At 42.6% G+C, this 13,019-nt stretch overlaps 1 protein-coding gene across 1 annotated transcript in view; it reads right to left on the bottom strand.

Annotated features, from left to right (window-relative positions):
- LOC145944664 (uncharacterized) overlaps positions 1-5,198 on the bottom strand; it is a 51,645-nt gene extending 46,447 nt beyond the window's left edge. Inside the window, exon 1 of the mRNA XM_083053187.1 lies at positions 4,623-5,198. The gene's annotated coding sequence lies outside the window, so the exon portion shown is untranslated. The remainder of the gene's footprint in view (positions 1-4,622) is intronic.
- Positions 5,199-13,019: the final 7,821 nt, after the last annotated feature.

Genomic DNA, 13,019 nt, shown 5'->3' with positions numbered 1-13,019 from the left:
CGGCTTTCCTGCGCGCATTGCGAAATAGCGTTGCTCGAGGCCGCGAAAATGGAAATGCACACGCGAGGAGGCGTGTTGAATACGCAGTAAAAGTTGCTGCTGCCAGCGCATCACCAACGAGTGTATATGTACGTTCGCGATTTTTCCGATGCGGCAATCGCGATTTCCCGGCAAACGAAAGATCGAGATAAAAATTGCGGAAAATACATTTGCGAAATGAAGTGTGTACGAAGAGACGATAACGTCTCTTTTTGTTTCTTTCCTCATATTATCCATTCTTTTTCGAGCGAACAAAGGGAGACGCGGAGGGAGGCTAGATAATGAGTGTCAAGATTTCTTTCGGTCGCATCGCTCAATTGATTAATAAGCGCATTCAGAGGTCGATGCTGTCTATTAAGGCGTTAACGAGGACATAACGATCGTCGTCGGACGGTGACGTGTGAGAGAATTCCGTTGTGGCGATAACGCGAACGATACGTGATGTACCGAGGAGAGAATGTCGGGACCGGGAGCTATTATGGTATCATAATGGAACTATGAGAAGCAACCGGAAAATTGGATATCTCGCGGCGATTTCAAGGCTACGAGCAGGTGCATAAATAGACAATTGATGACTCGCTTGTTCGTGCACGGCGTTTTCGATCGGAGTTTCTTTCTTCAACTACCTCGAATTCGTGCTTGAAATTTATTTTTTTTTTCTCATTGAGCATCGTATAAATTAATTTATGCAATAATTTTTTTTATTATTCAGTAGACACATGCAGACACACATAAAGGACTGAATTTTATGTAAAGCTGCCAGTAGACAGAGAATACATAAATTTTAATATCATCTTAATCGCATTTGCGTAAGAGTATACTAATGCGTGAATAATAAAAAGATACTTTATCCTTAAAAATACTCTATCCCTAAAGAAGATGATAAACTCGAGATCGATGTCTGTCCCGCAACCTGACTCAACACTTCGTCAAGTCGATGTCACATCCGCTGACTCATCGGGTGATCCAAATGACACACACGCACTCTCCACGATAAACAAAAATTTCTTTTTCCACGACATCGCGCGAGAGTACACCAGTCCCCTAATTCCCACGAGATATATACGTCTGTATGCGTGTGTCGCTGTGTAATCGTCTGTCTAATCAATCAGCCATTATTTCCTTGCGCCTTGACGCGTCTAATTCGACAGTTTGGCCCGAGGACTAGCACACATTAAGACACAACAGAAATTGCTAATAAAGAGAGAAAGAAAGAAGAACAAATATAACCGCTAAAAATAAGAGATAATGACTCAAAGAAGCTACAATCAATCGCGGAAGGCATATATGTCATAAAGGGATAAAAAAAAAACAAACAGACGAACGATCCGTCTATTGAAACGACACTTTGACATTGTGATTAGTTGGGAATATAGACATACTACTGCGCGTTGTATTCTTACGCTTCTCGTTTTTTTTTTTGTTCCTCGTCTCTTATTCTTTTATCTCATTGTATTGACCCTATTTCGTTCCCGAAAAAAAAGACATCTGCTCTTTCTCTCGCAGCCGTTGTCAAAATTGAGAATAAAGTAGCGCGTGTTAGAAGAATAGATGTCGAACCACCACCACATCGCGGGTATATGAATGTGTATGTCTCGCATGCGTGAACATACACATATACGTGCGCACGTGTCGCTCTATTTTATCGAAAGCCGGCGGCCGTCATAAGGGCAAACGAGGAAAGTTAGTGGACCTGAAAAATACGCGTGCATACATACATATGTATCTGAGGTCGCTGTATAGGTCTATTTTTCGACCCGGTTGCGCGGCGCGTGCAATCCCTCTCCTTCCTCTCTGGACCCGTGTAAACACGCGACCAGAACGCGACCAGGAGCGAAAGTTTCAGGAAAAACGTATCATTAAAAAACGCTCGTAAACGACTCTCGGCGAAATAGGAAGATTCGCTCCAACGGCGAGGAAGAATGAGTTGGCGTGATTAAAATAGCAACGCGTGAAAACGATCCCGATAAACTTCATCCTCGACAGTTTTCTCGCCACACGGAAGATAAAAAAAAATCAGAAAAAAAAACATCCGGCAAGAGAGTTTGAACTTTCTCGACTCACGTTTACGTTACATCGAACTTGGGGAATATATCCCGTATTAGACGAAAGTATATAAGCGATTTCGAATAGGATGATTACATTTACCATTAAAGGCCTGTATAGTATCTCTCTCCGTGCCTCCTCTAATGCGAAGATCGCGTTCGGAGATCTTAACCGGGAAATCGCGTCGAGCGTTGAATGCGCGATGGGGGATAAGCCGCCTCTTCTCTTCCTCGGAGTCTGTCTGTGCGCCGAGAGAAAGGCAGATGTGGGCAAGTTAACGACCCGTTATCGCGTGGACGGCTCGGAGTCGCCGCTATTGCTGAAACTAGTTGCTGCCGATTGCGAGAAGCAGGGGGGGAAAGGGCGCAAATCGAGGGGATTCGCGCGGCTGAGGGTCCGCGCTGCAACAACGAGAGGAGCGGCGATGCATTCGCGCGCGAGAGGAACGTTTAACGAAGCCGCGATCGAGCGCGAACCGGTCAACGTATGTATGTATATGCACGCGGCGCAGATGCAGGTGCATCGATGCAGGTCGCGCGCAAATGCCGCGCTAATCCCTCCTCCCTCTACTCTTCTCTTCGAAGACGCACGGCGCAGCATCCTCGTCGCGTATAGATTCTCCGCGAATTTTGCGCTGATTTTTGCCTCCAATATGTGATTACGGAAATGTAGGAGATTTTACAGCTGTCAAACCTATGATTTCATACACTGAGAGAATTTTCTCTTAGAATTTACCCCGAAAATCATGGTAATCGTGGGGCAATATGGTATATGGAAAGAATTTTAGGAGAATTTTTCTGATTAATATCTATCACAATAAAATATAAAACATGTTTGATTAATTTTACTAAACTGCATAGTAAAATTAATCAAATATATTTTATAATTTTAATCAGAAAAATTCTTTCCATACCATATTGTCCCACGATTACCATGATTTTCATAGTAAATTCTAAGAGAAAATTCTCTCTGTGTACAATGACCGGACAGCGTCAGCAATGAACGAATCGAAGTATAATAATCTTTTGTCGTGAAAAGAAATGTACGATTTCTTTCAGAAAACCGAGAAAAATATAATACCAAAAATTATTTGTACAAAATATTTAAAATGCGTTTTTTGAAAGAATCCACAGGTCAGGGCATTTTCTCGGGCTTTTCTTCGGTTAGAACCGGTCTTTTCTGGCGCGATATAATAATCGTTTCCGTGGAAGTTTCTCAACTGCACGTCAGGGTCAAGTCACAGGTCAGGTAGAGATTTGCTATACAAAATTGCAAACAGGCGAAAGAAAAAAAAGGGGAGAATAAACGTTCGCGTCAAAGATACCAAGTTAGCAAGAGTAAATCATATTCTTTCTTTGTTTCTCTTTCTCCCTCTTTCTTTTTCAATGATTTAATTTTATCAATCACAAAAAAGAGACAGACAACGACCGAAAATTTTATCAAGTTTATAGAAGTTCATTTCGCAACGAATAGACATAATTATATTTAAATAAGCATCTAATTATCGATGATAAATATTTTATCTTAATCTTCTGCATCATTAACTATCACTCTCTCTTAAACTAACAATTAATTAAGATATTAATCTAAGGAATTTAATAATTAGTAAGAACATAAAAATACATGTGTGTATCTAACGTACGTTATGATTTATGATCATTACACTGCGATAAAATAGTTGAATTTTTCAGATTAGACAATGTTGAAAAGAGCTCGCCCTTTGTTTCGGGGAAAAAAGGGAGATATGAGAAAAGTATCTACACCATTTTCTCTTCTCCGCCCAAGGATTCGAAATGTCGGTGACGCGGTGAAGAATACCGATTCAGGTATGCGCGATCGCGCGATTTCAAGCGCGGAAAAGGTCGGCTGAAAATCGCGCGTACCTAACTAAGGTTCGACCGTTCGGGGGTTAAGTGTGAGACCCACCATCTGCAGATGGTGGGGCACGAAATCAAGATGGCGTAACGACCGGTCGGTCGGTTCGTTCCGAAGGATCGTTCGGTCACGCAAAGCGGCTAGCGAATTCCGCGCAAATTTTGCCGGTTCGGCCAGACTCGATTCCGGGGCGAGGAACGTCGAAGGGAGGCTTCGTCCTCGGGAAGGACGCGCCTCCCGAGAACAGGCGAGAACGCGACGTTGTCCTCGAGGTTCCTCTCGCTCGATGCGGCTGGCGCCGTCCGCTATATCGATTGCCGTTCCGGCAGCCCATTTTCAAAATGGCGCGGGGGGTAATCCGGTCGAAATCCGGACGGCTAGGAGCAGCAACCACATCCCGGCGTGAACCCCGCCTCGGTGTTTCCCCGAGAGAGTATCGTACCGATTTATCCTTTTTTTTTTTATGACGAGACGACAGAACGACGACGGATTATAAAGCGCGCGCGAATGTAAAGAGCCCTTCGCGGACGCGCAACAGTTATTCGAGGATCACAGTAGGGAAACCCGGCTTCTTTTCGTCGATTGAAACAAAACAAATGTATACGACCTTGATGATCCGAAGCACGATAAACGAGACACTCGTGACATTTGGAAGTACTCACCTCTCGGATCTCTTTAATGTGCGAGGAAACTTTCCTTATTACAGCGACGATTACACGTCTGATGACCCGCTCACTTCGCGATGCACCTTATAAATCCCCTTTTCGCCGGACACACGTCACGAAACGCGACGGTTTTTTTTCTCTTACTCACAAATTGCGCAGCAGCGTATAAATAATACGAAAGGACGAACTGCGGCGCGCGTGTTTACCACAAAGATAACACCGTAAATGCGTACGTAGGAAGAGACGTATCTCTCTCCTTCTTCTCTCGTGTACCGTGACGAACAACAGGCGAGGGAACCTTTTCAACGGGAACGCGTTCGCGACCCATCCACTTTACTCGGCAACGCGCGACCGACTGGCGCGAGAACCGGAGGGGAAGCGGCGTCCGTCTGTCTTTCTGCCACCAGTGCTCGCTCTCTACTTCCCCTTCCCCCACTTTGCTTCTCTCTCGCTTCCTAGCGCTCGTTCCGTCCTTTTCGGCTACTCTTCCCTCTCTGTCTCACTTTCGCTCGTCTCTCCCTGCGCCTTTCCTTTCTATCCTTCCGTCTTTATCTCTCGCCGCTTCTCTTTCTTCTTTTTACGTTCTCTTTTTCTTTCTTTCTCGCTCACTCGGTACGCACACTCCGCACTGGGTCTCTCTATCTCCTCCACAGCCTCTTCTCTACCGTATCCCGTATGCCGCGGCTCGTAAATCGCAGATACGTCGATGCTCGTGAAACGATCGAGGATCGTCGAAGGACGCGCCGCAGAACAGCGGTGACCGTATTCTTTCTCTTTCCGTTCTGTCCCTCGTTTTTCGGTGCGAAAGCCGACGACGACGACGTGCACACGCAAAGCGAATCACGAGATGGCCCGGGCTCTACGGTCGGGTTAATGATCGATCGGCTCCTCTCTCGGCGGCGCGACGTGTAGTAGTAGTAACGGCAACGAGAGAGAAAGAGAGAGAAATCAGCGCGAGAGATGTTCCTTTGTTCTGCTCTCAGCCTGCGTTTCGACCTACGTCCTACACGCACGAGAAGCGATGCAATACGTCTTTCCTTTGTCTTCCGAAGGCACCCGAGCGCGGCCCGAATCTCGCGAAAGCCCAATGTTCGTTTGCAATGCGCAGCTCTCTAACAATAAGCTCACTCTCTTCCTCTCTCTCTTTACGCGAGAGATTTCGACACGTGAGAGATTTTAACGCCCTCCTTTTCCTCTCCCTCGCGCGGCCCTGTGGTCACGTACACGATCTGTACCGCTCGATCGTCGAAGAAAGAATGAATACAGCGAGAGTAGAAACGGGGGAAAGGGTGGGGAAGAAATCGACAGGGATGTAGCGGGCGAGTCCTGACACCCCAACGACTCCAGCATCCAGCTCTGACTCCAGGAGCGACGAGAAGAGAATGGGATATTCACGAGGCGATCCCGACCTGACGTAGGGCGGAGTCCTGTATACGTTACGGAGGATTATTTATCTAAGGACATCGACTTTGATTCCGGCGAACGTCTCGAGAAGTAGCCCATCTTCGGGATCGTGATTTTTCTCGTCCGTTGAGCCAAACTTTATAAATTATTGCGCGCAAGACACGATTAATCTTGGCGTAGAATCTTTGAAAAAAATGTTAAGATGTATGAAAAATTATGGCTATATATTCATAATTAAATTTACTTGTTACATCTCTTGTTTTCATTTTAATACTTATAATTATCTGGCAGAAGAGAAAGGTATGTCTTATAAAAGGATATAATCAATAATATTTAATGTAATATGATATGCTAATGAGAACTCATTTTTATTCGCTCATATCGATCCAATTCTCGGAACTATCGTACTGAAATCGAATCTTTTTGATGGACATTTTATGTCTTACAAGAGCAAAGGAGATAAGTTTGCGTTCCTATAATATAAATCGAACAAGTTCCCTTCTACTTCGGATTGTTTGACTCCCGCCCGAAACTGGTTCCCGGCTCTGTCTCGGTTAAATTTCAGTTAAGGACCGTAGATAACGATCCCCTTAAGCTCACGTTATCCCCGGTAACGGCGCAAATAGCTGGCAATCCCCCCATATAAAGACTTTTTTTTATCGTCCCGTATAATTCTCGCAATCGCTTGATAGGATCGCGTCTTACGCTACTGCGAAATTTTCCTGGAAAACTTTCGCTGCAAAGAGTGCCGCGCCTTATTACTCAAACATATGATGTATAGTTAACATGTCACTCTGAGAAAAATGAACCACGATATCGTATTAATTTTTTTTATCAGATTTTTTAATTGTCATAATAATTTTTTTATATTTCAACAAAATCAACGAGTTTTATTCCTATCGTTGACTGTAGAAATTCAGACAAATTAAATCGATCGCTAAAAGTCGATTGTGATACAAGTTTTTATTTCTTCCGATATAGTTTACCGAAGACATATCGAGGACGATTGAAATGTGCGATCGTCGTCAATCACCATCTCTCTCGACATAATCTCTGTCGATTGCACTACCTGGAAATCGTTTGGGCAACTACGGTGATCGCTCGAACGAGACAAAACAACGCGTTCTATATCTGCTCGTTTTATATCTACTAACTGAACTATATTACGAGTCGCCTTTCGCTTTTGATAGTCCACCGGGAAGCTGATGACTAATGCATAAAACAGCGAGGAACGTTTGTGCGACGAAATTAGATAACGCTTTGGCACGAAAGGAATTTCGGGTCTTGGATCATCGTAAATGCCGACAAGAAACGCGCGAGAGAAAAACACTTTCGAAATCCGAAGTCGTGTTTAGCGGTTATCTATATCCGTGATAAAGAGAGATAAATCGTGAAAAATATACAGAAAACTTGCCTTGGAGCATTTAATACACACCGAGGCGAGCAAGTGAAGCGTAAAGCAACAGATAGCATTTCTATTGAAGGACATCAATCAAGAAGAGTATTGCCAATTTTGCGTATAATCGGAATCAAGTGTAAATATTGTATGGCATTTTTCTATCGATAATATATTAGTCATGAAAGAAGTCGAAAAAGAGATGTTTAGTTTGTTGTAATTTATCTAGTCGACGAATTAATCCATTATCTCTTTTTCTCGGTGCTTTTTATATAGTACACAGAAAGAATTTTCTCTTAGAATTTACCCTGAAAATCATAGTAATCGTGAGACAATATATGGAAAGAATTTTATGAGAATTTCTCTGATTAATATTTATCATAATAAAAAATTTATAAAATAAAATAAAAATAATATCTATTACAATAAAATATAAAATATGTTTGATCAATTTTACTATGCAGTTTAGTAAAATTAATCAAATGTTTTATTGTGATAGATATTATTTTTATTGTGATAAATATTAATCAGAGAAATTCTTATAAAATTCTTTTCATACCATATTGTCCCACGATTACCGTGATTTTCAGAGTAAATTCTAAGAGAAAATTCTCTCACAATCAGCGTACGATACATGCTGCTGCTTCTCGCTGCCACGCCCATGAAGCGATGATCGTTTCGGTTCTCTCGCGAAAGAGTGAGATATCTACTCGCGGCGTACTTAATGCAGAACTGCAAATACTTGTGGTGGCTTGTTCGAAACCGAGGAGTGAGAAATGCACGCGCGCGCGGTTTCGATCCCCATTTATCTTCGATACGATGACGCGGCATTAAAGAACCCACGGCCTCCTTTTCTCCTCCTCACGATACAACCTTTCGCTACGAACTACGAACGAATCCGTTCTGTCCGATCTGTCACGATCTCGTGCACTAATGGTCGGCTATGCTAATCCGCGTCCTACGCGCACCAACAGCTCTAGAGCTCTCTTTCCCTCCGCGTCTGTCTTTCCCGCTCTCGTCTAAGTAATTAGACGGAAGAGATAATTTCTGATTTGCGCACGACGGCTTACTAATTAAATGCAATTATCTGTTGGCAAACAAGTTTGAGTCCCGCGTGATTTGCCGTTCGTAAAGCGAAACATTTATTAATTTCTCGCCGATCACATTGTGTGAGCAGGGATTCTTGGATTTCCAAGTCATGGAATAATTGAGATTAAAATCAGGTAAACGTGGAGCAGTAATTTTATAATAATCTAATCAAAATGACGAGCGTCTAAAAAAAACAAATTATTAAAAAATGTAATCGATTCTTCATTTCATGCCACATTAAACTTGTATTTAAATGATTTATAGTCTAATTATTTAAAGAGTGCCGAGGAAAGAGAGAGAAAGAATATCAATTATTAACTTACAAGCAATTAAAAATAACAATAGAACAAATTAAATAATTTTCTTAATTTCAAACATTTCATTTTAATGGAATATTAATTCTTTGAACTATATGTATATATAGCTGGTAATCTCCAAATACATATATTGTATATGTCACCATGATATTTAGCATTGCAAATTATATTACAATAAATGATAATATCTTGCGGTATTTTTAATCTTCCTCTCACTTTTAAATCCGAAATCTATTCTTAAAAATTCGTCAACTAATTACGAATCGTTATATAGCTAATATTATTATGCACTGTTTCATAGACAAATCATCGCTGAAATATCCGCGCGATTTGTTGTCTACCTGTCGCACGAATCAAGGATATCAATATTTATCAACACAGCTTTGTCACGGCTATGCAAAACTGCTTACGCATCGTTTAAATGCAAGACGTCGTATGGTAATCCGTCTGGAATGTGTAAGCTCTGGTCATCGTCTCGATTCACGGTAATCAATCCTGCGACGCACTTGGCAGCTGAGATCGCTTCTGTGGTTCGCGTGCCACCGGAAATCGCCTATCAGGACGTATATGTATAGCGGAGGGGAAGGATGAAGATCACTTTCTCGGTATCTGTCAAACCCTATATATCTATGTATATAGACCTAAGCCCGCGTGTTGCGCGTCAACTAAGGTGCACCAGTGCATTCCATGCCGAGGACACTCGTGTGTGAGTAAAACAATGTCCGGATAAGATCTTTTCACGAGGAAAAAGCTACTCGTAACACTTGTGCATCCCGACTTTTCGCGACTAACAAACGATTATCTCGTAAGAAAAAAAAGATCAAAATTTTAAAAAATGCATTTAAAGTTGCATTCATGTTGTATTATATTTTAAATTTTAATTCTGTCGAGAAAATAAAATATTTTTTCGATTTAATGTTTAAAGACTCGATTATAAGGAGAGCCGCAGCTTTTACATTTAAATCCCAGAGTTACGCTATTCTGTCCTCTTTCGTACAAACGGTCGAACAACGTTTCGTCGCCTCGCAAAATTACCCGAACAGCGAGTTATTCCAACGCGAGAACTTAAGAAAGTTCGAATCAACTTCCGAACTTTGGTCAAACTTTTCGAATTTGAGCGAAACGTTCTCTCTCTCGAGCGTCAAGAATCATGATATGGCGCACGTTTCTGTTCTCCGTAGATTAAAGATTCGACGAAGCCGTGCCGAATCGTAAAACTGACGACATTCTCTCTCCAAAGGATAGAGTCCAAAGAAACGAGGCCGTAAATTCCGCGTATTTGCGCGATGTATACGGATTACTCACTTGGGACCAACAATGATGAGCTACGACAATGACGATGACGACGTCGTAACGCGAATTACTCATAACGTCGTTGTTGTTTCTGATATATTGTCAGTGGGTTTACTGCAACAGCGAACCCGATCGCTCGAGTGCGCTAATATAATCCGAAAGATGAATGGCCGCGTTAACGAGTCGTCCGATTTGCATGCAGTGTCTTAAAGGTCACGCGGTTTTTATTCGAACAAAAATATCGCGGATATCAAATGTCAACTATAAGAAGAATACTCGATTGTCTCAGTGGATAGATTTTTTTTCATTTATGCACGAGAGAAACTAAACTTATAAAATTAAGTTTTGCGATTCTTGACGTTAATTTCTGCCTTGATAGAATTTTAAGAAAGAAGCTATTCTTTAAGAGCTCTTAGCCCCCCGTAGAATTTATAACCGAGAGAAAGTGCACGGTTCAACGTGCGCTTTCAAACGCGTACATCAAACGCGCTGGTGATACAAACAGCTCCCCGCGAATTAATGGAAATCGATTTTAGAGAGGCGCCCGCGAGTCTTATAGATTCAATTTATCAGTTATAAAGCAATCCACCCCTCCCTCCCTCTCTCTCTCTCTGTCCGACACGTTTGGCGCGGTTCGGCCCTTCTTGCCCCGCGTCCTATAATCGAAATCTATCTCCTAGATAGATTTTCAATTACCAGGCGGTGTTATAGAAGCGCGTAGTAAAAGTAATTCGATTAAACCACCGTGGCGTCCGAGAGGCGCGTACTGTTTCGACAATGAATCGCTACCATTTCTATTAATTTCCAGAGTTGACTTCCTCACGATCCAGCTGACGGAGAAAATCATATCAGACGCTAAATTAACGAACGACTCTTCGGATTTAGTACAATTACTGGATTTAACGCTCCACAGACAAAATGTAAAAATTGCGTGCAATTTGTATTCCTTTTAAATTCCTTTTAAATTTAAATAATTGAACAAATAAGTCAAATAAATAAAATTTTATTAAATATAATGGGTCATCCGATGATCTAATTTTCAGCACGTTTACATTTCTCGCTCTCGTTCCCGTCGCATTTGCCTGTCACCGAGTTCTACCGTAATCGCGTTCGATCAAACGAGAAAAAAAAAACCGCGCGTGTTCAAATAGCGAAACAGAGAGCGAACGCTGTCACGACTCGACGACGATAATTGACATTATTTCGCGACTGGAAAAGGTCCCGTGTAGCTCGGAGCGTTAACTCAATTAGACGCGACAATGAGAGCCGATCTCTGTGCTTCTACAGAAACCTACGCGGTCGCGTTATCAATAGACAATAGGCCGCAGCCTTCGGCGGTGGCCGTCGTGTCATGGTCGGTGCAATTTCTTTGTCCCTTGTGCGTGCTGCGTGCTTGCTCCGACGACGGTTTTCAGGGTTTCCCCGTGCGCTCGTCGTCGCTAGTTGATTACGTTGAAATAAAGAACGAAAAGCGTCCGCGTCGTCTCTTTTATCGCGCTCTCCGCTCTTCCCTGCGCGCTCCGCAAAGAACATAATGTACCGCAAGCATTTCCGCTCGGAATGTCGCCCGATGTCGCGCCAGGGACCGGCTGTTTTTGCGCGAAAAGCAAGCGACTCTCGACGACGGCGATTTGTGTATCGCGCGGAGATATTCGCGCAAAGAGCGAGTTTCGCCTCCGGCAAAGCTGCCTCTCTTTCTCTCTCTCTCTGTCGCTGCAAAACAAGTTTACGCGCCGTCGATAGTCGTTATTATGCATCGCGCATAGTGCATTGTAATAACGTAGCTGTGACTCGAAATTTCTTCAAGCTGGCAACCGGGGACTCCATATTATACCCGTGCAGCGATATATTTTAGTTATTTTTAAAATACACGCACCTTAGATACGGTGAAAAAAAAATTGCCGATCTGATACAGATAATTACTTTGGGAATTAAAAATAATTAAGATTGAATTAAATTTCTAAAACTATTATATTCTGCTTTCGACGGCGAATTTCGCCGAGTATCATTGTTTCTCGAACCGACGCGATTTAATAGGAATGCGGAATGATAGGCTCTCGATGTTCAACGATAATCAATTATGCGCCAAATGAGAGGATGCGTCGTTTAAGTTTCGCCGCCTTCGAATGTCTGTTAATAAAGACGAGTCTCTGAAGAGATGCGAGAGGCAGACAGGAAAGCGATTCTCTCTTTGAAGAAAGGCTGCTCGCCAACGGTACCGAGAGCAGCAGCGAGCATATGGCAAACGCGCGGAGGTGATCTTTGCGATACGGAGATAAGTGCGAGTGCGCGCGTGTTGGTGCACAGCACGCGAGACGAGTGCGCTTGCACTCGGCGCTGATTTGCACAGATCGTGAGCTAGCCCGGCGGCGCAACCGAGCGAGAGAGCTCTACATCGCAATCACGAGATTAAAGGATTAAAGATTCAATGAGATTTTAACTGGAGATGTTAAACTTGCAGCTCGGCAGAGAGCAGTTCTCTCCCATGCTTTAGCGCGTTAGGATTTTGCGAGCGTGAAAATAATTAAAGAATCGAAACGATAATGCACGATACGATACGGTTTGTATAAATCAATGAAACGAATCAGATATATTTAACATTTTCCAACGTGAAATAATTTATCTCTCATTGATTTTTATTGATTGAAAATAATATTGTATGATTTTCTTTTTTTTTTTTTTTCTTGATGAGATATTCCGGCAAATTGAGGAAGTCGGCAAAAATAAATAAGAGGAATGTGCGCCTCGAGACAGCAAAGATGCGGAAGAATCATTAATCTCTGAATGTCTCTTGACCCGCTGCATTATACGTCGTAAATTAATAATAAAGTGGTTAACGACTGGGAATAAAAAGATTCTTCGTGATCTTCGCGATCGCCCTTTCTGAAAGGGATC

This window comes from Prenolepis imparis, unplaced genomic scaffold (assembly GCF_030444845.1).
Source record: "Prenolepis imparis isolate NDT839.2.m4 unplaced genomic scaffold, iyPreImpa1.0 SCAF_13, whole genome shotgun sequence".
NCBI lineage: Eukaryota > Metazoa > Arthropoda > Insecta > Hymenoptera > Formicidae > Prenolepis > Prenolepis imparis.
Note: the sequence above shows the minus strand (reverse complement) of the source record. Positions and strands in the feature narration are given on the sequence as shown.